Source organism: Monodelphis domestica, chromosome 2, assembly GCF_027887165.1.
Source record: "Monodelphis domestica isolate mMonDom1 chromosome 2, mMonDom1.pri, whole genome shotgun sequence".
In the NCBI taxonomy this organism is placed as follows: Eukaryota; Metazoa; Chordata; class Mammalia; order Didelphimorphia; family Didelphidae; genus Monodelphis; species Monodelphis domestica.
The window spans coordinates 263,011,509-263,038,447 of NC_077228.1; the positions used below are offsets into that span (position 1 = coordinate 263,011,509).

Below are 26,939 nucleotides of genomic sequence, written 5' to 3' on the forward strand. Positions count from 1 at the left end.
AGCCTACATACAATTCGACTCATGTATCATTGAACAAGACCTGTTTCCCTATTTTCCCCTATTATTTTTCCCTATTTTTATTTCCCTATTATTTTTCCCTGTTGTATTCCCTATATATTTTCCCTATTATTCCCAAATTGATATTTGTGTCAGGGTGATTGTTTAGTCTACATCCCCAATCATATCACCATCAACCCATGTGATCAAGCAGTTGTTTTTCTTCTGTGTTTCTACTCCCACAGTTCTTCCTCTGAATGTGGATAGTGTTCTTTCTCATAAGTCCCTCAAAAATGTCCTGGATCATTGCATTGTTGCTAGTAGAGAAGTCCATTACATTAGATTGTACCACAGTGTATCAGACTCTGTGTACAATGTTCTCCTGGTTCTGCTCCTTTCACTCTGCATCAATTCCTGGAAGTCGTTCCAGTTCACATGGAATTCCTCCAGTTCATTACTCCTTTCAGCATAATAGTATTCCATCACCAGCAGATACCACAATTTGTTCAGCCATTCTCCAATCAGAGGGCATCCCCTCATTTTCCAATTTTTTGCCACCACAAGGAGTACAGCTATAAATATTTTTGTACGAGTCTTTTTCCTTATGATCTCTTTGGGGTATAAACCCAGGAGTGGTATGTCTGGATCAAAGGGCAGACAGTCTTTTAAAGTCCTTTGGGTATAGTTCCAAATTGCCATCTAGAATGGTTAGATCAATTCACAACTCCACTGGATCACTACTTTTAATAATCACTATATACTGTATATTTTCAAACCATGCAGTGATGCCTCCATAAAAAGATAAAATAATATTAAGCACCTGATCATTCTTCCCAAACAACCATTGAACTCCCGGGGTGGGGGTGGGGGGGGAATCTAGCTATGTCTCCAGGAAGACCTGTGGCTTTCCTTTTAGGAAATTCCATATAAATTGCTATTTTCTTGCATAAGGTTTGAAGATGAGAGGTTGTTAAATAGTCTGAATTTTCTCATCAATGAGCTTGCTAGAAGAATTTGTAGCTGATGGGTTTTGTGTGAGTATAAAATATGGTTTATCATCTTATTATGAATCAAAGAATCATGAAATTTCAGATTTGGAAGGAACCTCATAACCATCTAGTCTAAATCATAAGAAAATGTCCTCTTTCCTACACCTGAAAAAGTGATTCTCTAGATTTTTGCTTGAAGATTTCTAGTGAGGTCCTCAGACTCCACTGACTCCCAGAGCAGACCGTTCTTTTTCTCTTAATTTTATGGGCAGAGTCAGGGGAAGAGGTTACTTCTTTTAAAAGGAAGAATAAGGAATTCTTGTTTGTGAAAAGACAGAATAAAGAGCTGTAACTAACACTGTTCTTGGTCTATGGAAAGACACATAGGGAGGAAATCTGACTTCAGCCAACCTTCACAAGAGTTAATATTTTTCTCTAGAGACTTTTGTGTCATTTACAAGTCATAAAGTAATACAGTCCCAAGGCTCCTTGGGACGATGTATGGTATGGGACAAAAAAAAATTGTCATTTTGTGGAAAGGCATCACATTGTATTAGAACACACTTGCTGGAGATCAAAGATCTAGGTTCAAATCCCAGTTAGCTGTCCTGTGACTGCATCTGGTTCACATAATTTATTTCTGTTTTTGTTAAGTACCTACCATACTGTATACCTTCTCTACAATACTACTGTATACTTTAAAAAAATACATTTACTTTATCGTCTTTTCTAGTTATAAAAGGAATTTTTTTTGTTATTTCAACCCCCATTTAATCAGACATGTATTTCTAGAAAAAACCTTAAAAGACATATGATTGAATATTTCCATTTTTAGAATGAGAGCTTTGAGTTTCATTGAAATGAATAACTTACTCAAGGTCACTTACCTGCGTAAAATCATAAATCAGAGTCATAATCCTACTCCCTTGACTACCATGAAAATATTGGGGTACAGTTCATTATTGTACAAAATATTTTGAAATCCAACATATAATCTACAGTTCCTCCCCCCCAATATTGCCCATAGTATAGTGTTAAAATGAAAATGGTTTTTCTACATGAGGCAATATGGTGCAGTAGAATAAAAACTGTACTTAATACCCTAATTTCAATTTCAATTTTCTCTGGGTTATTATTTGTAAAACACTGGTGCAGTATTTAAAGATATCAAAGGCCTTTTTTAACCATACATTCAGGCAAAAATAGTACATTTAAGTTAAGGTAGGTGTGATCCAGATTTTAAAGGAATTTCAAGCCTGTGTTAAGTAGTTTGAGTCTTATGCAACAGGACATTGGGAACCATTGAGAATTTTTGCACAGGGGAATGCTATGATCACATTTGTGTATCAGAAACATTAATCTTGTCAAGTACTTAGAATGAATGAGAGATATGTGAGAGAAAATACTAAAAGGATATTGTGATTATGTAGATAAGATGTAATAAAAGGTTATAATATGTTGGCCAGGAAAGGAAATTTAAAGAAGGTTTATGTACTCAAGACAGAAAAAATCAAAAGTTTGCTTTTTTGTATAAATCAAATCATTTGGGGGCTAACTATGACACTCTTGGAAAGCACTGAAAGGTAGATTGTCCAGGACTAAGATGATAGCCCCATGGTATTGTCCTGAATAGACCTCATATAGAATGTTTTATTTAGTTCTAGACATTGTACTTTAGGAAGGACACAAAGCTTGTGGAAAGTATCTAGAGGAGGATGATCTGGTTACCACAGGCCCTTAGTAATTCAGAGCCAAGAGTAGATTAAAACAATGCATGAAGAGATTCAAAGCATTTTCATTTTCTAGGAAGCAAAACATCTATTGATTCTTTTATGTAAAAGATTACAGAAAGAACATTGAGAAAATACTTGCTAGGAATTTATTAGTAAAGGCATGTATGTGAATCAAAAGTGAACAATCCTTCTCCTTCCCTCCCTACAATCTTTTTCAGATGATTCCTGTCTCTCTATGCTTCTTTCATATTTTGCTTATGAATCTGATTTTTTAAAACCTTAGAATAAGATTTTAAATTTAGTTGTATTAGATTCAGCTCAGTGTGAACATCTTCTTGAATTCTTATTCTGAAAAGTATTCATGGGTGAGGAGAGGAATAAAAGGATTATTTACCCTCAGTGTGTGTGTATGTATATATATATATATATATATATATATACATACACACACACACACACACACACACACACACACACATATATATATATATATATATATATATATATATATATATAATCTGTTTTAGGGAGGTTGGAGCAGAGTATAGTGAAGATTTAAGTTCATTTCAATAAATCCAGGGAGAACTTGTAAAAAAAGAGTATAGGGAAGTTTCTGTGCAAGATCTAAGGTTAGAAGTGATGCCAATGAAATAAACGAGATTATATTCACTGTTTTAAAAACAGTTAACAAAATTGAAAGACACTCTTTAGTTAGGAGTTTTTAACTCAAGTTTAAATGCACTAAACTTACATATAGAAATGTTAAAGTCTAGGAATGTGTTAAAGGAAATTATCTCTCATTCATTTTATTAATTTTAGTATTTTTATAATTTTGTAGATATTCAACTATTTCATTTTAATTCTCAATTTTTAGTATACAGAAGTATGCAAGGTAGTTATTATCATTATTATTACAACTAATACCTTTTCATTGTCAATTCAACTTATTTTTTATTCCTAATAATTTGAGTTACTATTTCCTCCCTCATCCCAGGTCAAGTTTGCTAAAGGTTATAAAATAACTAAACTAATTTTGGTATATAAATTATGTATGTGTATGAAATTAAATAATAAAAAATTAGAACTATGATAAATGAAATAAAGTAGAAGGAAAATATAGTATGGTAATAGAAATTAAGAGAAAAATAATTAAACTTAAAATTTACTTAACCAATGAAACATTATACATACATACATGCATATATGATATATATGTGTATGTAAAATCTTGAAGTTATTTCAAATGGAAAAGAATTGAGAGGGCAAGAGAAGGAGAATAAGCACTTACATAGTGCCTACTATGTGCACTTTTTGCAATTATTATCTCATTTGATCTTCACAATAACCTGGGAGTCAGATACTGCTTTTATCGCCATTTTATAGATGAGAAAACTGAGACAAATAGAGGTTAAATGACTTGACTAGGGTCACAAATCTAGTAAATATCTGTAGTGAGATTTCAATTCAGCCCTGCCTGATTTCAGGACCTATTCTATTCATTATGCCACTAGCCCACTCTAAGGCATTTAAGCACCTGTCCTTAAATTATTTAAACTGTCATTAAGAAACTACTTTTCCTCTATCAAGAAAACAATATACACAATGATGATAAAAATTGAAATTGAGAGAACATTCATGACAAAGAAAACTTCCTAAAGATAAAAGTTAATGACCATACCTATACTGAATTACATACATGAGGTACAACTCAAGCACATTTCAAAAGCAAATATACTTTCTTGAATGTTTATATACTGAACAGAAAAAGAGAATTCCAATTTTATATTTTTGTATGGTCACCTATTTAATTTTAATTCTCTCTCTCTACACACACACACACACACACACACACACACACACACACACAAATTAAAAGTCTAAGGGTAGATAGGATGTAGGTTGGAGTTTAATAGAAACCTAGCTAAAGGCTCCTGAAGGTCTCTTACCTTGATGAGGATGGAGCCATTCTTTCCTCACCTCCTCCTCTCAGTCAGCCTCAAAGGAATGGCTTTTCTCATCTATTAGAAAAATGAAATAAACTTGTCTAAAGATTTTTTTTCTCATTTACCTTCTCACAATTACTCTTTCAACTTGTTTTTGTCCAGATCCCTGAAATCTCGGTCTGCCTGCTCAGAAAGTTTGTAAAATTATTTAAAAAACAAGATCAAAGCAATTTTCCTCCCAGGCATTATAGAGACATAGTAATTAAAATGGTCTAAATCTCTGTCCCTTTATATTTATGTACCATAGATGATTTATTGCCAGTCTTTCTTGCTCTTTGTAAAGAAGGAGGCACATAACTAGGAACAATGAAAGCTATTTTCTATCTACCTGGCATTGCTTTTAATTAAGATAAAAGGAGTCACTTTAAACAATAGAAAAATTGGAAGAGAAAGTGATTCTTTGTGAGGGAGAAGGTGAGACAAGGCTAGCAAAGGGATGCTGAGAAGTGTGGCTTAAAATCCTTAGTCTCAGCAGATACAAGAAGCTTCAGAATTTCTCATCTTTTCCCTAGGGTAGTATTGCCATTCAACCCTGTGGTGGTGGTACCAATTTCCATTTCTCTTCCACACAGAAGGCATCAAAGAGGGCAATCTCAAGGGAACAGACCATAAAGGGGACTACACCTGCCTGAACTGAAGACTGCTCCATTGATATTCCCTGCAATTGATGTTTTTGCCCCACCTCCATCTGCTGCCCTGTGAGAACACCTCCCCTCCAGGAAAAGAGAAGGATAGGAATGAAGGCACTCAGTCACCTCCCCAGAACCAAATAGACTAGCAGAAGTCCCGTATTTCAGGATTCCTGGGATGCAGTCTTCAAGCAGTGACAGTGATGTTAATAGCAGCAAGATGTAATGCTAGTATCAGCATCAATAGCCCAAAGGAGAAGTATTCAAGAAAGCAGTTTAAATCAGACAATTACCAGATCTAGTCCTAATACCTTTCAGTCCTTTACAGGAGTAACCCGACCTATGCCAAGGCCCTTACTTCCACAGCAATCAGGTTCTGCAGGAGACCCATTTTTATACCCTATAGCACTGAGGATGATGAACCAGCAGTTCTTTGACTTTTGTTCAAGGGACAATGTAGGGAGTCAAGGGATTAAATCCTGCAAACATTTCCCTCCTCCTCTCCTAGCATTCTTGAGGGAGTCAGGAAAAGGGCAAGCTGCAGAGAAAATGTAATCTTGAAAAAGAGATACTGAGGTAAGGGAAATCCCACCCCCCCCCCCTTACTACAAATGTCCAGTTAAAAGAAAAACAACTTTTAATTTCCAGGAGGACTAATTCAGTTATGACGTTTGAATAAAGCATATGTGATACTTCTGGCTCTGCCAGGTGAGAAGCATGGTGGAATAAATCAGGACTACTTCTCTCATTGAGACTCCTTTTGCCACACTTGGCCCACAATAGGACAGCATGGTGCAGATTTACTATTTAAACTTAAAATGTTTAGTTAAAAATTGCACAAAATATGCCCATTAACCTTTCAGTCTATATTTGAAAGAACCTAGTAGCAGACATTTGTTCACTTGTGATTTTGCTGCATTATTGCAATTTCAGAGGGGCTCTGTAGCCATTTTTATGGGATTCTTTTCAGGATGATGTTATGCCAGTGAAGATGAAGACCACTTTGCATGAAAAATAATAGTTTTCTAGACTGAAGCTGGCTGTCATACTTCCTCTCAGTATGCAGATGTCCTGTTGAAATTAATTTCTCCTCTTACAAGGGGAGAAAAATTAGAGGAAGCTTCTTAGATTAGATTTAGTAAGATGAAAGCATCTTCCTACAGTCTGTCTTCTCTTCCCTATGTAAAGTGTCTGCATTCCAGGGAGAATATCTTTTAAACACTTTCTTGATCCTCAATTATAGCTATATGATATTATTAATCCACCAAGGCTAGATTTCAAGGTTTTCATGGGAAAATACTGCAGTTTTGAAAGGTAAAAACAAAACAAAACATCTTTACCTTATTCCCCTTTTCTCTCTCTCTTTTTTTTTGACTGCATATATATTTCCATTTGTTAGTATTTCCAGATTGTGTGTGTTTTTTTTTTTGGAACTCAGGGATATTATTGAGTGTTTTAATCTGATGTAAAAGATTAATTTCACTTGGATACATAAACACCAGCATGCCACACAGAAGGCCAAAATTCACAGTAAGGTTTAAGACTATTCATTATCAACAGCAGTTAGCCTGTGGATAGCTCAAATGTTCTCTCTCATGCTCCTGTCTGCTTGATCTTTTCAGACAAGGAGAGAAGCTGCTCTTTCTATCTATGGGGAAAGCAGTTGGAGACAAGGTTTGCTACCTGGCAGAGGAACATCTTTCTCAGCAGCAGATAAAGCCAGGGGTTCAAAATCTGGTTGAGGGAAGCCAGCCTGATGACTGCCAAGAAGTCGCATTCCTTTGGTCTTTGCACTTGGGAGTTGGTCATCTTGCAGTGTTCCATTGAGGTCTGGTTGAAGATGATTTTTTAAATCATAATTAACAAAGGATACCATCAGGCAGAGATGATACACACAGTTCCCAAGAGCTGGGTGACAGTCTCCATGGTGATCCTGCCCCACTGCGTGTCCTTTTGGGTCACCATGGCCTTGGCCCAGCAGAGGGACACCAGTGCCTTAATCATGTCAGGTTGCAGATGAAGGTGACCACCAAGAATGTGAGCCCCAGAAAGGCAAAAGTGCAGGCAAAGAAGTAGTTTCCCAGGTTATGCACTGAGTTAGTTGCTTTGGCACTGTGGTCACCTGTGCTGATGAAACACCATGTCCCAGGCCACTGGATGGAGGGCAAAGGCGAACCCTGCCAGCTACACTGCCAGCAGCACAGACCTGGTGGCTCATGTCTTCAGGTGGATGGAGTACCAATGTGGCTCACTGATAGCCAGCATCCTCTTGACTGTCATGATGCTGGAGATGAAGAGGGTGCAAATGGCGACCATGGCTATGATCAGGCCAAAGAAGGTGCACAGGTGGCCGGATGGGTCAAACTGCTTCCAGGGTTGCTTGGACAGGTAGATTGTGATGACCATGGTGAGCAGCTGCCCAGCCAGGTCAGTGAGTGCCAGTCCTCCAGTGCAGAGCAGGAAGGATTTCTTGCCCTTCTTCTCTTTGTGATGGTAGCTCTGGAACACAAGAAGCAAGGAGAGAACATTGCCCACTACACCAGTAATCATGACCAGTGGGTAGGCCACTGACATGAAGCTGCCCTCGTCAGTGGTCCATGTGTCAGTGATTTTGGGCCTGGGTGGTATGGTCCATTGGGATCTCCACATGCCTAGGTGGGAGTAGTTTAGGAGGCTATAGGAGAGGTGGGAGGATCCACGGGCTCCTGTGCTGCCTGCTAACTCCTTGAGGTCACCTTTGTTGTCAGCAGTGGCTGAGCCAGGGGAAAGGGTAGGCTTTGAGAAAGGAGCAGCAGCAGGAGGCTGGCTGCAGGTGCTGCTTGGGCCCTCCTGCCAGCCATAGTGCCAGTTGCCACCACCACCCAGGCTCCCCTGAAGAGAGATCGCTTCCCTGTGCTTCTGTATGGCAGCCACACTCACAGCTACTTGGAGGAGCTCCCTCTGCCTAATCGACCAAGCAAAAGTGAAAACAATAATTTGAACTCACTGTGCTCTTCCTAAGGTTCATTCTTAGTTTTGCCTTGTACTCAAGTTCTTTTTTCCATCTCACTGTCTCAACGACCTTCTTAGAACAAGCCAAGAGATTACATTATAATTTCAAGAATTTTAAATCTAAGCATGACATTTCTTCATATTAAAGAGAGGCCATCATTTAATCAAACAAAAAGAACAACAGAGGTGATTTCAAAAAGTAAAGGTGAAATAAACAGAATTGAATACCTATTCATTATTTTAACTAAAATAAAATTAAAAAAAACTTTTTAGAAAAGGGTAAAAAAAGTAACAAGCCCTGATAATCAAATTTAAATTTTAAAATGCATGAAAAAGAAATGAAAAGTACAAAATTAAAAATAAAAGGGGGAAATCACATCAAAGTAAAAGAAAATAAAAAAACATCAAATGATTTTACATAATTGTGAGGCAAAAATTCAAATGAAACAAAAAGTTACAAATTTTGATGCAAAAGAAGTTAGGTAATTAAAAAAAAAGCCAATTCCTGCAAGAAAATTTGAATGGGTGACAAAAAAGACCTCTTTAGATTAAAAAAAAAACCAAGAAGGCCCACATAGATTCACAAGCAAAACCTATCAAATACTTAAGTAACAAGTAATTTTATATTCTACAAGCTGTTTTCAAAAGTAAAAATAATGATTAAGTGGCAAAGAAGGACTTAAACCTAGATTCTTTGTCTCCCAATCCCAATTTGGCCTCAGAGCACACCCAGCCCAACACAGCTGAACTTAATCCCATGAGTGAAAAAATGGAAATGAATGAAACTGGAAAAGTCAGTAGAGGAAAGGGTAAAGCAAGAGTGAAGAGAAGAGAGGAAATAATAGAAAGGGCAAAAGAAAAGAAAAAAGTAACAAAGAGGAAGGAGGCATAGGAATAAAACAACAGTGTTTCAAAACTGTTTTGAAGAGCAGAAAACCTTTTTTTGAAACAATATTACTTAAAAAAAAAGCAATGGTGTTAAAAAAAAAAGAGAGAACTTTAGTACTTTTACTTAGAGGCTTAAAAATAATGTCACTTACCAGAATCAGTTTCTACTGTCCCTGAAGAGAGATCTCTTACAGGCTGTGTGGAGAGAGACAGTGGGAACTGAATTTATATGGAAGTTATAGCGTGACTTCATCTCCTAAAAGAATTTTAATTATCATATCATCAACAATTGCTTTGACACTCTTTTCAGTGGAAGTTTCTGACATCCCAAAGAATAAAAAAGTTTAAGCTGAAAAATTTCTTCATTTATTTGTCAGGAATTTATTAATTAGAAACACAAAATTGTCATATTAGTTACATCTTTTTGTCATATTAGTCAAATTTCTTTTTTATTTCTTATTTCCACTTCAGGGCTAAACAGACCATAGATCATTTTTAAAATGCTATGGATTTGATAGGAAAGATAGGAACTCTTATTGTAGTGGCAAAGAATTTAAAATGAGGAAATGTTTTTAAATTGGAGAATATTTGTCCTATTAGGTAAAATTTTTGTAGTTTGACAATAATGGGCAATCATTCTATTCAGTCTTTGATTTGGTTTCTTATAGCCTGATTAGTGCCCTGAAAGCTGATGTTATTCTCTATACATAGCAGAATCTGAACAATACTTGTGGGTATTTTATTGAAGGTTTGGTAACATATTTGGAAAGTGCTGAACAATATCTAAAAATGTCTGATTCTTCAAACCTTACTTATGAAAGTATTTTTTGCTTTGATTTTTTTTTTACAATCCTATTGTATCTTTGTTGTTGTTGTTAGTTAATATTGGTCTCTCTCTTTTTTATGTTAAAATGAGTGTATTTCAGTAAGTTACCTTGGGATTATTGAAAAAATTCTGTATTCTTGCAAATGCAATTTCATCAACTCTCTCTCCCACCTACTCAATTTTATGGTCCCTTGCTTGTATCTGTCCAAAATATTTGTATTGTTGTAGCAATTCTTATTTGTTGTTTCAATTAAAAAATTATTAAATTTTTTTTTATTTTCAAAATCTCCTTCCCCTCTGCACTGAAAAAGTACCTCCACCCAGTGAAAAAGAAAGGAATATGCTAAGAATTAACCATGTGAATTCATTAAAACATTTCCATATTATCCATATCCCCCAAAAGCAACAAAAATAAGGAAAATGAGAAAACTACACCCTGAATATTTTGTGATCTGTTTTTTCCCTTTCTCTATTGCATTCTTGAATGCTGAAGGTGTTTGGAGGACAAGAAAGTGAGAGCAAGATAAGGGGTTAAAAAGAATTTGTGTGTGTGAAGCTGTAAATCCCTAAATTGTCTTTTAAATTATTTTTATATAATTGGAGGTATCATTTGAGTTGACATTCCTTTAATTCTAAATGAAGAGAAATCAATTTAACAAGAGAAATAAAGACTATCTTTCAGAATACTAGATTTGTTGTTTTAATAATTGAGAAAGCAAGGTTATTCTTCTTATTAAACAGAGAGAACTTCCCAGAAATATTCAAGAAAAATTGTACAAATTTGTGATTCAAAATTTATTTTAACTTTGAAGGATAACTTCATTTTTTGGTATGGTATTACATTTTATTTTACTTTCCTCCCAAATACATGTAAAATAGTTTCCAGTATTTTTCAATGAATATTGATTCTCTGCTTCCCTCCCTCCTCTCCAAACCCCCCCCCCCATTCCCCTTGAGATAAGTGACCTTTTATGGGTTTTGCAAGTGTAATCATGCAAACATGTTTCCATACAAATTCTTTGGTGGAAGAAACTCAAACAGAAAATAAATTAAGAAAGAAAATGAAAAAAGTTTGCTTTGGTCTGAATTCAGATTCAGTTCTTTTTTCTCTGGAAGCAGAAGGCATTTTTTATCATAAGTCCTTTGGGGCAGATTTGGATCATTGTATTGCTGAAAATAGCTGGTCAGTGTAAAGTATTCCTGTCACTGTAAAATATTCTCTTGATTCTGCTTATTTCACTTTGCTGTAATTTGTATAAGTCTTTCCAGGTTTTTTTTTTTTGAGCTGCTCCTGCATATCATTTCTTATAGCATAATAGTATTCCATAATAATACTATATATACTATAACTTCCTAAACCATTCCCCAATTGATCGGTATATCCTCATTTTGCAAATCTTTGCCACCCTATAAAGAGATGCTCTAAATATTTTTTCCATATATAGGTCCTCCCCCCCCATCCCACCCCTTTTTCATCTCTTTAGTATGCAAATCTAGTAATGGTATTTCTAGGTCAAAGGGTATATTCTGTTTTATAGCACTTTGGGTATAGGTTCAAATTGCTCTCCTGAATGATTGAATCAGTTTACAACTCCCCCAACAATCCATTTGTATCCCAGCTTTCCCATATCTTCTCCAAGTTTTGTCATTTTCCTTTTCTGTCACAATAGCCAGTCTGATAGGTGTGGGGTGTTACTTCAGAGGTATTTTAATTTGCTTTTCTCTAAATCATTGGGATTTAGAATATTTTTTGATTGGCTGTAGAGAACTTTAATTTTTTTTCTGAGAAGTGCCTACTTATACTCCTTGACCAGCTATTAATTAGGGAATGACTTGTATTCTTATGTAGTCAGTTTATTTATGTTTTTGAGAAATGAGGACTTTATCAGAGATACTTATAAAATTTTTGCACCATCATAATTATTGTATATTACTTTCCATCCTATTTCTGATCTCTACTTCCCTAAATTACCCTCTTTTCTAGCTCCACCCCTCTTCTCTTATTCCCTTCCCCTCCTATTTTCCTGTAGGATAAAATAACTTTCTATACTTGATTGTGTATGTTTTTCCCTAGAGCCAGTTGTAATGAGAGTAAGGTTCACCTTCTCTCCTTATCTTTTCATCCACCTTCCTCTCCATTGTGAATGCTCTTTCATGCCTCTTTTTTATTTGAGTGTTTTCTTTTTTTTCTTTAAACATTTTTTCCCATGGTTACATGATTCGTGCTGTCTCCCTCCCCTCTTTCTTCCCCCGTCCTGGAATTAACAAGCAATTTTACAGGGTTATACTTATATTATCACTCAAATCCTATTTCCATATTATTCCTTTTTATAATAATCTTTTAAAACGAAAACCCCAAATCATATGCCCATATAAACAAAGAATAAATCATATATTTTCTTCTGAATTTCTACTCCCACAGTTTTTTTCTCCAGATACAATTTGTTTAGCCATCCCCCAAATGAGAGAAACCCTCTCATTTTCTAATATTTTTCTACTTCAAAAAGTGCAGCTAAGAATCTATAGGGAGGCAGAGTCAAGATGGAGGCCTAGAAGGAACAAAAGTTCAGACTGCTGAATACCCTTCCTTACCAATCACAAACTGAATGCTCCTAGGGGACTCAGAATCAAACCTAGCAACAAGACAGAGCCAAGGAAGCCTCCTGCTAGACTCAATTCAAAAGGTACGCCCTCCACCCCCCCCCAAAAAAATAGCCAGAATCCGAGAACACTCGGGTTTAAGGGGAAAGCAGAAGGAAGGTCCCAGGACCACTCCCCCCACCCACCTAGAGCACTGAGAATCCAGTGGCAGTGGGAACTCCTGGGTGGACAAAGGAGCTTGTCTGGAGGGTGGACCTTGTGGGCAGGGCTGTGCCAAGTTCAGAGAGCCGAAAACAGATGGGAGGAAGGAACTAGAGAGGGAGCATAGACCTAGCATCCTGGCCAGAGCTGTGGAGATCCTCCATATTTGCTCCAGCCTTACAAGAGGTTTTGGCCTCAGAGCACACCCAGCCCAACGCAGCTGAACTTAATCCCATGAAAAGTCTTCAGAGCTCCTGGAAGCCTAGGCTCAAGACCCCTCCTAATTGAATACTGGACTTTAATCCAATCAAAAGCCTCCAGAGGACAGGGAAGCTCAAACCCCCAACAAACCTCCCACAGAGACTGCACCAAGAGATCTTCTGTCAAAGCTCCAAGAGGGCAGACTAACAGAAGCCACCAAAACCAAAAAAATGAGAGGAGCAAAAGCACAGACAAATATGGAGAGCAAAGAAGGGGTGAATATGAGCAAACAACAGAAAAAGAAGAAAGAAATTACAATAGACAGCTTCTATACAGTGAACAGAACAGAGGGGGAGGAATCATCAAATGATGAATCAGAATTCCTGGCAAATTGGACACAGACTGTGGAAGAACAAAAAATGCATTTCAAAACACAATTAAGAGAGGCTGAAGACAATTGGGAAAAGAACTTAAAAACTAAGATAAGTCATCTGGAAACAGAGGCACTTGAACTGAAATGAGAAAATAGTGTCTTGAAAGCCAAAATCAACCAGTTGGAAAATGAGGCAAAGGAGGTGAAAGATGAGGCAAAGAGGATGAAAGATGACCTCCAAAGAAAATCAGACTAGAAGGAAAAGGATGACCAAAAAGCCAGGGATGAAATCTAGTCTTTAAGAACAAGAATACAACAATTGGAATTAAGTGATCTCAAAAGGCAGCAGGACACTATAAAACAAAACCAAAAGAATGAAAAAAATTGAGGAAAATATGAAGCATCTCATTCACAAAACAGAGGATTTAGAAAATTGTTCAAGGAGAGACAATTTAAGAATCATTGGTCTACCAGAAGACCATAACAAAAGAAAAAGCCTGGACATAATACTACAGGAAATTATTTAGGAAAACTGCCCTGATATCCTAGAACAAGAGGGAAAAGTGGAGATTGAAAGAATCCACAGATCACCTCCTGCACTTAATCCCCAACTGACAACACCCAGGAATGTTATAGCCACATTCAAGAGCTATCAGACCAAAGAAAAGATATTACAAGCTGCCAAGAAGAAGTCATTCTGATACCACAGAACCACAGTGAAGATAATGCAGGATCTGGCTGCATTCACATTGAAGGACCAAAAGGTATGGAATATGATATTCCGGAAAGCAAGGGAACTAGGTCTACAACCATGAATCAACTTCCCATCATAATTGACTATATTCTTACAGGGGAAAGTATGGTCATTCAACAAAATAGAATTCCAAGGATTTGTAAAGAAAAGATCAGACATGAACAGAGAATTTGATGTCCAAGCACAGAACTCAAGAGAATCATCAAAAGGCAACTATAAAAGAGGGGAGTAAAGAAAAACAAAACAAAACAACAACAACAAAAATTTTTAAGAGACTCAGTAAGTTAAAATGATATGTATCCCTATAAGAAAAGAGGTCGTTGGTAACTTAAAAACTGTTGTTATTACCTGGGCAGCTAGAAGAATTACACTTAGAGGAACAGTGATAAACTGTATATCATGAAAGGTCAAGACATAAATAGTTATATATATATATATATATATATATATATATATATATGCATGCATTAATACATATACAAGTGTGTGTGTGTATATATATATATACACAACTAGAGCTAAAAAAAGAGGTTAATATGAAAAGAAATGGGAAAAGAAAGAAATGGGGGTACATTTATATGTCACAAAGAAGCTCGTGGCTGGGGGGGGGATATCAATACACTGGAAGGGTAAAGAGGTTGTAGAAAGGAAATACTCAACTCTTACGTGCTTTGAAATTGACCCAAAGAAGGAAGAACAATCAATCCATTGGGACAGAGAATAGATTTGCGCCCTATAGGGGAGTAGAAGGGTAACAAACAGACTTGTGGGGAGGGAAGCAGTACGAGAGAGGGAGAGGGTTGGGGGAGGCAAATTTAGAAAGGCTACAGGGAAAATAAGGGGGGATAAGAAGAGAGGGAGTAGAAAGGGAAGTAAAATAGGGGTGGGAACTAGGGGGACTGATTAAAAACAAACATTGGTGTAGAAGGAAATAGTGAAAGAAGAAAAGGCAGGACAAGGAATAGAAATCAAAATGTTGGAAAATACACAGCTAGTAATCATAACTCTGAATGTGAATGGAATGATCTCACCCATAAAATGCAAGCGAATAGCAGAGTGGATTAGAATCCAAAACCCTCTCATATGCTGTTTACAAGAAACACACATGAGGAATGTAGCATTCCAAGCATATTCACATCTATGAAATAGAAATGATTCAGACACAAGGTCATACCACTGATATTTGTGGATGGTCTTTTGATCTGGTCATGCGGCCTCTGCCTAAGACAAACTCATTAACATTTGGCTCAGAGTCACATTCCTTTGAGAAAGCACGGGTTGAAATCTACACGCCCAAAAGGTGTCACCTTCACCTTGTCATCCAATCTGAATTATCTATGCTTTATTATGTAATTGCTACGTGCTTGAGAGTGCCTCCCAAATCATGCTGTAATAAAAACAGAAGGCAGCCCCGTGATTGTTCTCTTGGGATCTTCTCTTCTCTAGGAACTTTTCCTCCCTAGAAAACCTTCTCCTCTCTTGGAACTCTAGCCTCTCTGTGCTTTGCATTCTCTGCCTTAATTTCTTTCTCTACCACGTGTTCCATTGATTCTCATATTTTCCTTCCAAGGAGAATATCATAGGGGTTTACCTGCCCTATCTAAATACTGATTTGTCTGTATCTGTCATTCTTCACCCAGGTTCTCAGATTCCCTGACTCTCCTCGGGTCCCTACCACAAAGGAGAACCCCTTCTTGTGGGCCCTGCTGGCCAGGGAAACCACAAGGAAGGTAGATAAGCATAGGGTGAAAGTAATAGGATAAACCAAATCTATTGGGCATCAACTGATAAAAAGAAGGCAGGAGCCACAATCATGATATCTGACAAAGCGAAAGTAAAAATAAATCTAGTTAAAAGAGATAAGGAAGGTAATTACAGTCTGATAAAAGGCGGTATAGACAATAAGGAAATATCTTTACTCAGCATTTATGCACCAAATAGCATAGCATCCAAATTTCTAAAGGAAAAACTAGAGGAGCTCAAAGATGAAATAGACAGAAAAACTATACTAGTGGGAGACCTGAACCTTCCTCTATCCAAACTAGATAAATCAAACCAAAAAATAAATAAGAAAGAGGTAAGCAAAGTGAATTAAATCTTAGAAAAATTAGAGTTAGTAGACATGTGGAGAAAAATAAATAGGGACAGAAAAGAATATACCTTCTTTTCAGCAGCACATGGTACATTCACAAAAATTGACCATGTATCAGGGGATAAAAACATTGCAAACGAGTGCAAAAGAGCAGAAAAAATAAATGCAAACTTCTCACATCACAATTCAATGAAAATAATAATTATTAAGGGTAGATGGAGAGGTAAATCAAAAATTAATTAGAAATTAAACCATACAATTCTCCAAAACCAGTTAGTTAAAAAAACAAATCGTAGAAACAATTAATAACTTCATTGAAGAAAATGACAATGATGAGAAATCCTTTCAAAACCTATGGGATGCAGCCAAAGTGGTACTCAGGGGGAAATTCATATCCTTGAGTTCAAATATTAACAAATTAAGAAGGGCAGAGGTCAATGAATTGGGCATGCAAATTAAAAAACTAAAAAGTGAACAAATTAAAAATCCTCAGATGAAGACTAAATTAGAGATCTGAAAAATCAAAGGATAAATGAACAAAATTGAAAGTCGAAGAACTATTGATTTAATAAATAAGACTAGAAGCTGGTACTTTGAAAAAACAAATAAAATAGACAAAGTACTAGTCAGTCTAAATAAAAAAAGGAAAGAAAAAAAACCAAATTGACAGTATCCAAGATGAAAAGGGAGACCTCACCTCTAATGAAGAAGAAATCAAGCCAATCATTAAAAACTACTATGCCCAATTATATGGCAACAAATATGGCAATCTCGGTGAAATGGATGAATACTTACAAAAATATAAATTTCCTAGACTAACAGATGAAGAAATAAATTACCTATACAACCCCATATCAGAAAAAGAAATTGAACAAGCCATCAAAGAACCCCCAAAGATAAAATCCCCAGGTCCAGATGGATTCACAAATGAATTCTATCAAACATTCAAAGAACAATTAATCCCAATATTACAAACTATTTGACATAATAAGCCAAAGCGGAGTTCTACAAAATTCATTTCATGACACAAACATGGTACTGATATCAAAGCCAGGCAGGTCAAAAACAGAGAAAGAAAACTATAGACCAATCTCCCTAATGAATATAGATGCAAAAATCTTAAATAGGATACTAGGAAAAAGACTCCAGCAAATCATCACAAGCATTATTCACTATGACCAGGTAGAATTCATACCAGGAATGCAAGGATGGTTCAATATTAGGAAAACCATCCACATAATTGACCATATTAACAAACAAACTGACAAAAATCACATGATTATCTCAATAGATGTAGAAAAAGCCTTTGATAAAATACAACACCCATTCCTATTGAAAACACTAGAAAGTATAGGAATAGAAGGGCCTTTCCTAAAAATAATAAATAGTATATATTTAAAACCATCAGCAAACATCATCTGCAATGGGTATAAACTAGATGCATTCCCAATAAGATCAGGAGTGAAACAAGGATGCCCATTATCACCCCTATTATTTAACATTATAACAGAAACATTAGCAGTAGCAATTAGAGAAGAAAAAGAAATTGAAGGTATTAAAATTGGCAATGAGGAGACCAAGCTATCATTCTTTGTGGATGGTATGATGGTTTACTTAAAGAATCCTAGAGAATCAACCAAAAAACTAGTCGAAATAATCAACAACTTTAGCAAAGCTATAGGATACAAAATAAACTTGCATAAGTCATCAGCATTTCTATATATCTCCAATCCATCTCAGCAGCAAGAATTAGAAAGAGAAATTCCATTTAAAATCACCTTAGACAATATAAAATACTTAGGAATCTATCTGCCAAGACAAACATAGGAACACAACTACAAAACACTCTCCACACAATTAAAACTAGATCTAAACAATGGGAAAAACATTGATTGCTCATGGGTAGGATGACCTAACATAATGAAAATGACAATCTTACCCAAATTAATTTACTTATTTGGTGCCATACCCATTGAAATTCTTTATGGAATTAGAAAGAAACATAACAAAGTTCATTTGGAAGAGCAAAAGATTAAGGATATCCAGGAAAATCATGAGAAAAAAATGGAAAGGAAGGAAGACTTTCAGTCCCAGATCTCAAAATTTACTCTAAAGCAGTGGTTATCAAAACAATTTGGTACTGGCTGAGAGACAGAACGGAGCATCAGTGGAATAGACTTGGGGTAAATGACCTCAGCAAGACAGTCTATGATAAACCCAAAGATCCCAGTTTTGGGGACCAAAACCCACTTTCTGATAAAAACTGCTGGGAAAATTAGAAGACAGTATGGGAGAGATTAGTTTTGGATCAACATCTCGCACCCTACACAAAGATAAACTCAGAATGGGTGAATGACCTGAATATAAAGAAGGAAACTATAAGCAAATTAGGTGAACACAGAGTAATATACTTGTTAGATCTTTGGGGAAGGAAAGACTTTAAAACCATGCAAGAGCTAGAAAAAAATCACAAAATGTCAAATAAATAATTTTGATTACATCAAATTAAAAAGGTTTTGTACAAACAAAATGAATTCATACAAAATTAGAGGGTAAGCAACAAACTGGGAAACAATCTTCATTACAGAAACCTCTGACAAAAGTCAAATTACTCAAATTTATAAAGAACTAAACCAGTTGTACAAAAAATCAAACCATTCTCCAATTGAAAAATGGGCAAGGGACCTGAATAGGCAATTTTCAGTTAAAGAAATCAAAACTACTAATAAGCACATGAAAAAGTTTTCTAAATCTCTTATAATCAGAAATGCAAATCAAAACAACTCTGAGATATCACCTCACAACTAGCAGATTAGCTAACATGAGAACAAAGGAAAGTATTGAATGTTGGAGGGGATGTGGCAAAGTCCGGACTTTGATGCATTGCTCCTGGAGCTGTGAATTGATCCAACCATTCTGGAGGGCAATTTGGAAATATGCCCAAAGGGCAATAAAAGACTGTCTGCCCTTTGATCCAGCCATAGCACTGCTGGGTTTATACCCCAAAGAGATAACAAGGAAAAAGATATGTACAAAAATATTCAAAGCTTCTTGCCGTTTGTGGTGGCAAAAAAAAAAAATTGGAAAATGAGGAGATGCCCTTCAATTGGGGAATGGCTGAACAAATTGTGGTATATGTTGGTGATGGAATAATATTGTGCTCAAAGGAATAATAAAGCAGAGGAATTCCATGGGGACTGGAACAACCTCCAGGAATAGATGCAGAGTGAGAGGAGCAGAACCAGGAAAACATTATACACAGAAAGTGATACACTGTGGTACAATTGAATATAATGAACTTCTCCATTAGTGGCAATGCAATGCCCCTGAACAACTCCGAGGAACCTACAAGAAAAACCACTATCCACATTCAGAGGAAACACAGTGGGAGTAAAAACCCCAAAGAAAAACAACTGCTTGAATACATGGCTCGAAGGGATATGGTTGGGGATATAGACTCTAAATGAACATCCTAGTGTAAACAACAACATGGAAATAGGTTCTGATCAAGGACATAACACCCAATGAAATTGCGCATTGGTTGCTGGAAGAGTGGGTGGAGGACAGGGAGGGAAATAATATGATTATTGTAACCAAGGAATAATGTTCTACATTGACTAAATAAACTTATTCAAATAGAGGGGAAAAAAGTGCAGCTAAAAATGTTTTTGAACAAACAGAATCTTTCCCATTTTTTTTTATAGGCTTGTGATGCAAACCTAGCAGTGTTATGAATATTTTGAATATTTTTGTACATATCTTTTTCCTTGTTATCTCTTTGGGGTATAAACCCAGTAGTGCTATGGCTGGATCAAAGGGCAGACAGTCTTTTATTGCCCTTTGGGCATAATGCCAAATTGCCCTCCACAATGGTTGCATCAATTCACAATTCCAAGAGTAGTGTCCCAATTTTGCCACATCCCCTCCAACATTTATTATTTTTCTTTTGTGAAAGAAAATTTAAACTCTTTTTTTTAAAATTTTAACTTAATCAATCAATAACTTGGAGTCCCTCACCTTTCACACTTGGTCATTAACAGTTAGTAAGGACCTTTTACTAGAAAAGGAAGTTCATTTCCTAAAAGACCACACACACTGCCCCAGTTAGGCAAATTGGAAGACTGTGATTGATTCCTAAGATGTGAGGAGGAGAGCTGGAGGGTGGAGAAAACTGCATATAAGCCAGGACGTCTGGGATCCTGGGCATTCCTGTGGGGTCTTTTGCTTTGTGGGTGTGAGCTCTGGTGAAGTTGTTCATTTTTTTGTTTGTTTGTTTGGCTTTAGATTTCAGCTTCCTGATTCGGACTTTGGATTCTGGTGAAGATTTGGCTTTCTGCATTGGGGACTCATGCTGAAGATGGCTGCTTACTCTAGTGAGACTTTTGCCTCCTAGGCTTGAGAGACTGCCCTTTGCTGCTCAGCCTCTTCGGCATTGGTCATTGGTTTGAAATGCCTGTCTGGAGACACTCTCCTGGGCTGATGAGGAAACTTCTGCAAACAGGGTTAAATTACTTGCCCAGGATCAAAGCAGGGAAAACAGTTGTCCCAGGTACAATGGGAAAATTGAGGACTCAAGAGAACATTGGAAAGCTTTTCATCCAGCAGCAGCATACATAGCCATAGGTAAGTCCTATGCATGTTTTGCCATGGCACCCTAAGGACTAAGGGATCCTTCCATCTGACTCACAGCTGAAAACTTTTGTTGGTGTTCTTTTCCTGATGTGAACAACCTGAAAGCAGAAACTGATTTATTTTTCTATTAGTTTCCCTAGCACTCTTCACATAGTGAACATTTAACAAAAAAATTTTTATTCATTTGTAATGCCATTAATTCTAAATAGCAGTATGATTATGCTGATGATATCACATTTATAAAGAACTTTAAGGGTTGTTGTTCAGTCATGACTCTTTGTGACCCCTTTTGGAGTTTTCCTGGCAAAGTGGAGTGGTTTGCCATTTCCTTCTCCAGCTCATTTTTACTAATGAAGAAACTGAGGAAAGCAAAGTAACTTCTTCAGCATCTCACACCTAGGAAGTGTCTGAGACCAAATTTGAACTCAGATCTTCCTGACTCCAGACCCAGCACTCCATCCACTGTACCATCTGGCTGTTTTCAGAGGTTAGAAAGCATTCTTCCCTCCCCCCCCCCAATTATTACAAATATTTCTATCCTTATTGTAAATGAGAAAACTGATGCTCTAAAAGTTTAAATGTCTTCCCTAGAATTAAAAAGTCAATGTCAAAATGTCAAAACTGAGACTTAAATGCAAATCTTCTGACTCAAAGACTACCATTTTTTCCACTATCCCTTATTTTAAAAAAGGTCATTTTGACATGGTCAGTTTCTCTATTGGACAACATGCTTTCTTTATGAAATTATCAGAACTTTTCTACAATTAAAATAATTAGCTGCTGATATTGGACAATTGTAAAGTAAACAGGAGGAGCTGAGAGCTGTCAACCCATCTCCTGATTTATTATTCCCCAGGCAGAGTTGCTTCTCCTTCTTTAGGGGAGGGTTTTTGCTGTTAGCAGGACAGATCTGGATTTATACTGGCCTAAGATGCTTTCTTAGGGTCTTTAATACAATAACCTAGAGAGATCACTGACAATCATTTTATTGATTATTGACTGACTTAAAATAATAAAATGATTTTTTCATACCCAGAATTTGTTTTTTTTGAAATTGTATTCATGAGAATTCAAACAGAATAGTAAAGAATGCTATTATGTTTATTACAATAGTAATAAAGGTGAGTTAGACAACTGCTGGTAGGGAGGAATCAACTCAAAAAGTATGTAATTCCTAGAAATCACCAAATAGTTACCTATCTCTTTCTAGGACTATTCTGAGTTTAGAATTTGTCACTACAAAGGCTGGTCTGTGGTTCAGGGAGGACTAGGGTTATTAATTAAGGATTATCACTATTAGGACATAAAAAGGTCTGAAGGAAGTTGTTCAGGAAAGAGCCAGCAGCCTGCTAATGCATCTTCCTTTCATCATTAACAATAGAAGAGACATAATGAGTCTCTCATATACATGGCATGAGAGTAATACTTATTGCTCTTAAACATTCTAAATGATGCTTAAATAACTGAGGCATAGTATGGAAAGTTCCTGCCTCATGAAAAACTGCTTTCACTGTAGGTAATAATAATTGCCAGAGAGAAAGTAAGAAAACTAACAAATGATGGTTTCAGACTTTAAATCAATGATTTTTCCTTACACAGCCATTAATGGCACTGTTCTTATCATCAGATTTTCCCTGGGAGTATTCTATCAGACAGCATTTCAAGTAAATATGGTCCCCATAATTAGTTTTGGCATAGGATATTCTATGCCCTTTATCTTGAAGAATTTCTTTCTCTATAAATACTGAAACACACCAAAGGTATATACATTAAAATACACACTGATATATATATATATATATATACATACATATATAAAATATATGTTTTTCCTGAATTACACACAAATATGTGTGCACACATATATGTATATATATATATATATATATATATATATATATATATACATAGGAGAAAAGTATGAAAGTTTTCTGATGAATCAGCAAAGATGTCTAAGACCTTATGATCAGGCATGTAGGAAGAGAAACAATAGAAAGTGCCATTGTAGCACAGAGTATTTATGAGTAACTGGGTAGTCGATAGTGTCAAATGCTGCAAAATGATCAGGAAACATGAAGACAAAAGAAAGCAAATGGATTTAGTAATTGAGATCATTTTAGTATTCTTAGAGCAGTTTACATTGAGTTGTGAATCTAAAACCATTGTAGGGATTTAAGAAATAATGCCTTGGTGAGGAAGTAGATATACTAGAATAGATGATGCTTTATAGGGAGCTGATGGTGACAGTGAGGAGCAATATATACAACCATATCTTAAGGGGAAGATGTGTTAAACTGAAGGTTTCTTAAGGATGAGGGAGATCTGGACATATATGTAGGAAGAATGAAAAGAGTCAGTAAGTATAGGGAAACAGAAGATGTGTGAAAAAGGATTGCTATATGGAGAGGCTTTGAAAAGAAATGGAACAAAATCAAAGGTACAAGTGAGGGGTCTACTTAATTATGAGCAAAGACCAGCTCATCTTCAGAGGCTGGAATAAAAGTGGATTGGACAGGTTTTGAGAAGATGGAGAGAAAGACATTATGTTGTATATTTTTCTTAGGGTTTTCTTTTGTTGTTATAAGAGGCTTCCTGGGAAGATGACATAAAAATAATTAATTAATTTCAATTAAAATAGAGAAATCTACAAATGATTACAAGAAAGATCAGAGTGGGCCAAGACCAGAAGGGTGGAATGAAGCTCAAAGAAGTAGAAATTGAAGATGTTGACAGAAGGTGAGTCTTGAGGAGGCAGTTGTTCCATTGGTTAGCTCCCTTTCCTACCTCAGTGTGGCAGATCATGAGAGAAGGAATATCCAACCTGTACTGGAAATGTAGCCTTTGTGATTTCCCTATAGCTTATTTTCTATGAGCATAAGCAAAAAGAGAGTATGTTATTTGAAGACATGATAGGGGGACAAAAGAATATTTAAAATAGCAACTGTTTATGAGGTCAGAGACAATAAGGACAGAAAAAAAGTAACATTAGGATATTGAAGAAAATAAAATATGTGTAATAACTATATGGGAGAGAGACAGACAGAGACAGAGAGAGAGAGAGACAGAGAGAGACAGAGAGAGAGAGAGAGAGAGAGAGAGAGACAGAGACAGAGACAGAGAACTTGTATCAGATTATTAAAAGGATTTCTGTGCAGCAGGACAAGTCCAGTTAAGATTAGAAAGATACAGTCAGCAAGATATAATTATTTCCTCCAGTACTTGAGAAGTACAAGGAAGAGATGAATCACAAAGTTTGGTTAAGTTAACCTTAAGGAAATAATGAGAATGTCAAAAGCACATGAGATTCAAGGATGGAAGAGCCTAGCTCCTAGTTCCAGTTTGGATGGTTCATCCCTGATGTGAGAAAATAGAATAAAATCCATTTATATAGGGAGTGACAGACTGTCCTTGACTTCCTCTCTGTTGCCCTGTTCCCCTGACTTTTGTCTTCTATACACATTCAGCATGGCTTCTTTCTTATATAGTAAACAGATATTTTAGGTGTTCTTAATCATTTTAGAAAAAGTCCAGGTCAATGAGCACAAACATTTCCCATTAGGATTCTCAGAATTTATTCTTTAATTTGGAGCATCTCAGTGGAGAGGTAGAATATGGAGTGAATTGTCCATCCATTGGACCTGAGGATGCAGGTTAGCCTAGGGGCCTGGAAATCAGGGTTTGTCAACATGAAAGAACAGAGAACAGTGTAACAATAATTTAGAACAGGAATAATGCTACCCAAGGCCATGCTTTTCTTATGAGAGACAGCTAATTATATTATAAGGCAACAGCCAATACAGTAAAATATAACATAAATGCCCACCAGTAACTGGATGGTTTGGGTAGCCCTAGTCTCATAGAAAGACTTAGAGGAGGGACTGTTGTTATGAATGTGCTAAATATATATTTTTTATGTCTGTAGAGAAACACCACCATGTAACTACTGGCTAAATTCATTAGGGTGAGAAAGAAGAAATCTTTGGCAGATGTGACAATGTGAACTAAATTAGGAACCATAGAAAGAAGACTTAGCTTAGTGGCATGGTATTTCAAAGAACATCATGTACCATGATGGTACAAAGTGGAATTTTCACTGGATTGAATGAAATAAATGACTGGTATGTAGATCACCATATTGATGATCCAGATAAAAAGGAAGAACATAATTATATATTTGTTTATTCTGAGATTTAACCAAATCCACTTTGAATTGATGGGACTGATGGTGATGACTTGAATAGTCTCTGGAGACAGGTTGTACCAGTAGAAAGCCCCATGCCCACCCGATAGAAATACATAATCATCTAATGCCCCAAATCATTCAGAAAGTTTTTCATCCCAAAGTTGGCCATAGTATCAGAAATTCCTTGAGTGCAAAGTGCCCTAGTGTCCAATGGGTTGTGACCATATCTATAAGTTTCTTATGGTAGAGATGAATAAATTAAAAATTTTATGTGTATCAGGAATAGTCAGGGATTCCCCAGGAATTCAATAACAGAAAGAGGGTACAAATCCTCAACATCAGATCACTTAGAAGCATTCTGTTGGTTTCTTATGAAGCATAGCAAAAATATCATCCTTCAACAATATTTCCTGGACACATTCCCTTTTGTTAAAGATAACAATCTTTATCCATCACTCCATCTTACATCATTCATTCCTATTTTCCTATAAATCTTTCACTTAGGAGTCCACTCACTATCTTGGGGACATTTGTTCTCTAAATATCTTGACATTGTTTAGATCCTCATGGAGCATGTGGCTATCTATTGTTTATTCCTTGCCCTCATTAAATTACTAGTCCTCCCTCCCTCACAACTCTTCCTTCTGGGTCAGTTATAGTACAAGGGCAAAGAATAAAGTATTAAGGTAAAGAATAGACTTTTCAGATATCTCTCTTAGGATATCCCTTACATTCCTTTATAAAGCCTTTTTTGGCAATGATAGTAATTAAGCAATATATGTAAAAGTTTGTCTGTTCATGTTTTGATCAGCGATGTATAAATTATTCTCAATAAAATTTTATTAAGATGATAAAGTTGAGGATTAATTGATATTCTCAGTTACTATTTGGAGTTCAATGAAAACATCTGTCATATTTTTAGGTCTTTGGTACTGCCCTCTCTTTCAGATGGGAATTGATCTCTCAAAATCCTCTAGATTTGTTCAGCATGGGAATCCTTAATATATGGTTGCTTTCATCCATTAGCTTTTGCCATTTTTGTTTTCTTCAGCATCATTTTCTCAGTCAACATCCTATTGCCCTTTGTGGCAAAAATTTGTTATAAACATCTTTGTACATCTTTTTCACTCCTTTTTATTTGTTTTCCACCTTTCTGTTTCATTCTTAAATATACTTAAGGTGACTTTGCTCAATTGGGTCTCATTAAACTTCTTTTTTTAAAACCTTTACTGCTTCATATTTTTTGTGAAATGATACTTTGTTGTAAGAAACAATATAATGGACACAGAGAAATATGAGAAGACACAAGTAGTGTGGAAAAGTGAAGCAGAATCAAGAGAACAATATACACAAAGATGATAAAAATCCAAATTGAGAGAACATGCATGACAAAACAAACTTTCTAAAAATCAAAACTTAATGACAATATTTATACTGAAGTACATAGATGAGGAGTAACCTAAACACAACTCAAAAGCAAATCTGCATCCTTAAATGTTTATATACTAAATAGAAAATGAGAAGTCCAATGATATATATATATATATATATATATATATATATATACACACATACATTTATGGTTGTTTTTTTTTTTAATTACAAGTCTAAGGATAGGTAGGGTGTACGTTGGAGTATTTAGGTTAGGAGAAGTCTAGCTACAAACTCTTGGACGGTTCCTACTTTGAGAAGGATGAAGCCATTTACCCCCTCACTTCCTCTCAGCCAGTCTCAAGAACATCGTTTTTCTTTAATCAATACTTCTATTCTTCCTTTCACTCAGAAGCATAGTGGGCTATAACAAAAATGAAGGGAGTAAACTTGTTTAAAGATTTTTTCACATTTA

The 26,939-nt window shown here is 36.0% G+C and overlaps 2 pseudogenes; both read right to left on the reverse strand.

The window, feature by feature from the left end:
• Positions 1–6,995: 6,995 nt before the first annotated feature.
• On the reverse strand, positions 6,996–20,312 carry LOC100020468 (prostaglandin E2 receptor EP3 subtype-like; annotated as a pseudogene).
• Positions 24,482–25,301, reverse strand: monDomV1R-ps1205 (vomeronasal 1 receptor monDomV1R-ps1205 pseudogene; annotated as a pseudogene).